The following is a 3905-nucleotide window of genomic DNA, read 5'->3' as shown; positions in this document are numbered from 1 at the left end:
GGTTATCATGTGGGAAAGATTCAACTCCTCAAAGTTAGCCTCCCAGAACCAAAGGAAGACTGGCACGCTTATTTATGCCGGCTCCTTCTATAAACTGGTTTTTGTCAAAAACTAGTTGAAAGAAATAACATAGTTCCTTAATTAGAGACCATCATCAATTATAAAAAGCACATCTGCTTAAAAAACTTTTGGGGTAATTTACCTATCTATAGAAAGCACATTTAATTTTAAAAGTCTTAAAAGATCTGCATCAAAACCTGAAAAAAAATTTCAGTCCCGAGTCTTTATAGCGAAAATAATATCTAGAATAATGCTCTGAATTTGGTGAACCTGTTGACATCTGACTGATCTTCAAATACAGACAATTCTAAGTATAGAAAACAGAAAAACTAGGGATATTATCAAGTGCTGGCTCCTTGAAAATATTACCAAAGTAACTTTTGATAAGACAAAATTGAGTTTATTCTTATCATGGCAAGGGAGGACACAATATGGATTTTTATGAGGTTTTAGATTCTGGTTTAACCTGGGCCTTTCAATTATAGGTTTGGCTAGATCTCATGAATCATGATAATGCTAGTCTAATATTGCTGGACATCAATGAGGTGAGGATTTTCAGGCAAATTCAAATACTCATGGGAGTAAACAGTCATTAGAAGCTAGCTACCGAAGAGTTAAACAATGTAAACTTCATTTTAAATAGGTTTTTCAGGAGGTTCTGAAAAAACAATAACATTATTTGTAACTTTTATCTTTGTGTGCAAGACTTTCCTGAAAACTAGAAACGGTGGCATGGTGAGGTCTTGTTAATGTAGATGGTAAGCTTTGTGGGTACAGATGGTTTGATTCTCAATACGCCTGATGGCAGTAACCACATGATTGAATATTATTACCCAAAACTCTAAGATTAAAAATGGCCTCTATGAATAATTCCCCTGGGGCAGCAGACACAAGCTGGAATACTGTTAAGCAAAGCAGGTTGTATGGTTCAACTATCTGTGAGAGCAAGACTCCATCCTTTCCTGGTACAAAATCTCATTCCTTTTCTACACCAAACCAGAGAAGCACTATATAAATTTCAGTAAAGTGATTTGCTCCACAGTTGAACCACCTTTCTAGACACACTGAAAACAAGGCACACTGAGATGAAGACAACAAAGTCCCACGTGCCACCTGGTTGCTGGAGGCAGGAATGTTGAGATGCTATTCTTCTTCTTTACTTCTTGCTTTACTTCCCACCTGACCCCAGAGGTATCAATTAACAAATTTTGTTTATATCCTCTACATAAAAAAAAAATTTGCTTTTTTTAGCTTATTTGTGTTCAAGTCAGAAACAATAATGGTATTTTAGTTAAGGGTACAGAGGAGCTAGACTGAATGCATTCAAACTGTGGCAATGTGATTTGCCAGTTAAGTGAACATGGATAAGTTGATTAGCCAATGAATGCCTCAGTTGTTCTCATCTGTAATATGGGAACAATAGTAGTAACTACATTAGGTTGTCATGAGGATAAGATGAGCTAATAAACATGAAGTTTTTGAATAGTGCTATAGCAAAGGGCCCACAAACTAGGGCCATGTCTAATGCCTGTATTTGTATAATTGTCAAGCTAAAAATTGTTTTTACATTTTTTAAATAGTTGGGGGGAAAACTCAAAGCAAGAATAATATTTTATAATGTGTGAAAATCTTGTAAAATTAAAATTTTATTGCCCATCATGAAGTTTTATTGGGACACAGACATGCTCATTTGTTTCTATATTGTCTATGGTTGCTTTTGCAATCTGAGGGTCATGTTCAATGGCTGTGACAGAGATCATCTGGCCCCAAATACCAAAAATATCTACTATTTGGTCTTCTACAGAAAAGGTTTGCTGACTCCTGCTATAGCAAATACTGATGAATAAGGAAAGAGTTAAGGTATAGTCAGGGAATGCTAGGGAGCCCCTGACTAGGCTTTGAAACCCTTCCTGGATGGCAGAAGTGCAAAGCCAGAGTGAACAAGAGATAAGGGAATAGACCACACCACCAGCCCTGGATGTTAGGGGGTATTTTTCTTTGGAGGCTAGAGTATAACCACTGAAAATGACCAAACCTCAAAGAAGTTATTAAGGGTGTTATCAATAGTCCTTGCTCGATCGCTTCTCGGCCTTTTGGCTAAGATCAAGTGTAGTATCTGTTCTTATCAGTTTAATAGTCCTTGCTCGAACCAATAGGGCACAAGAATCTCAAGGTCAAGTTTTCAAATAAAAGACCATTCCTCAAAACCCTCAGTGGCAACTTTTTTGGGAGCCCATCACTCTAGAGAGATTCTTCTTTCCTTTCTGCTCTGACCTTCACTTAATAAACTTTCACTTCACTTCAGCCTCTTGTGGCAGTGAGAATCATTCTTGGACTCTATGAGACAAGAACCCTGAGATCCTGCAACACTGCCAGTGTTCTACCTAGATTCCCTTCCCTGAGTAATTCCTGCGGGCCCTTCCCCAGGCTTTTGTCTGTTTTTACCTTAAACTGCCTCCCTGCGACACTCTTTGGAGAACTGCCTTGGAGCTACCAGAATCACTCTGCTTGCAGACACAGAGGGCTGGAAATACCAAAAAGGTCATTACATTCCCCCCATCCCACCAGGGCCCTCAGCCAATTTTTTGATTGGTACGGGATTATGAAAGCAACTCTTTCCTCAAGTCAGAGTAAATTCTGAGGCATAATTTATACTTCATACATACTTGTAACTTCAGATACTTTTCCACTGGGAAATGGGTATATCTTTCTTTCTATTCCTTCAGTATATTCCGTAATGCTATGGAAATGGCAAGGTTGCCATTTTTTCCAATGTCACTATTTTCCTCCTTTTAAAAAAAAAATTGTAAGAAGGTAAATGCTGAATTTGTATGATCTGGAAAAAAAAAATCCATTGCTTAGAAAACAGGATGCCATTCTAGAAGTCCTCCTCTTCCCAGGGCAGTTTCTCAGAGTTTACTGATGAATCAGTCAAGGGCTATGGTTGGGTGATCCAGAGTTAAGTTGTTCCTCCAGGTGGAGTGACTCAGCAGTTTTCAACTCTCCATTATATACCAGGCCCTTACTAACTGCTGAGAACATTGAGTGTAAGATGACCCTGGCCTTGAAAATTTCACACTCTATGAGGCACTTAGTTTCATATGCCGCCAGGACAGGAACTGGATCTTCCATCATTTTTCCGATTTTCTGAGTGCTAAGCACAGTGATGGGCTGAATAAATACTTGTTAAATGTAACCTCACCAGTTCTCCAGAATGGAAATCTATCCAGCCGGGCAGCAGTATAATTCCACGTAATTCTGTGTAATTCTTAGTAAAACTTATTGACACATAACCTAGCATGATATAATGCCACCAAGCTGAGCTCCTGATGCCGTCTCCTAGTTCCCACTCCATTAATAAATCCTTAGGTAACTGTAGATAATGCATTTAATTCTCTAAGCCTCAATTTCTTCAACTATAAATAAGTCAGATTAGATTATCTACAAGGTTCATTCCAGGTCCAAAATTCTGATTCTTTTCAACTCTCCAATTATTTAGCAATGCCTGACTACTCAGGAACTACTAATAGACTTATTTCAGGACTCAATATAGTACTGTTATAAGCACTGAACTATAGAATTTTTTAATGTGATGAACTTTATTTTTCAGACAGAACCTAGATGTCCCATGATTTATTCTGTCTACTCTCTGGCACGAAGATGGTATTTCTCCAGCACACCATTCATAGAGGTTTACAATAAGTTCTGAAAAAATACCTGCTGCTTATTTTCTGGCTCACATTTCTAGACAGATCCAAATTCCAATCAATGCCATCCTTTTTCCTCTTCTAGCAAATTGCCTCATTTCATCATTTTGAGTCATTTTTCAGATTTAAATTTTTTTC

At 37.8% G+C, this 3905-nt stretch overlaps 1 pseudogene; it reads left to right on the top strand.

Annotated features, from left to right (window-relative positions):
• Positions 1-2137: 2137 nt before the first annotated feature.
• On the top strand, positions 2138-2260 carry LOC131810732 (U2 spliceosomal RNA; annotated as a pseudogene).
• The last annotated feature ends 1645 nt before the right edge of the window (positions 2261-3905 follow it).

This window comes from Mustela lutreola, chromosome 10 (genome assembly GCF_030435805.1).
Source record: "Mustela lutreola isolate mMusLut2 chromosome 10, mMusLut2.pri, whole genome shotgun sequence".
Lineage (NCBI taxonomy): Eukaryota > Metazoa > Chordata > Mammalia > Carnivora > Mustelidae > Mustela > Mustela lutreola.
Note: the sequence above shows the minus strand (reverse complement) of the source record. Positions and strands in the feature narration are given on the sequence as shown.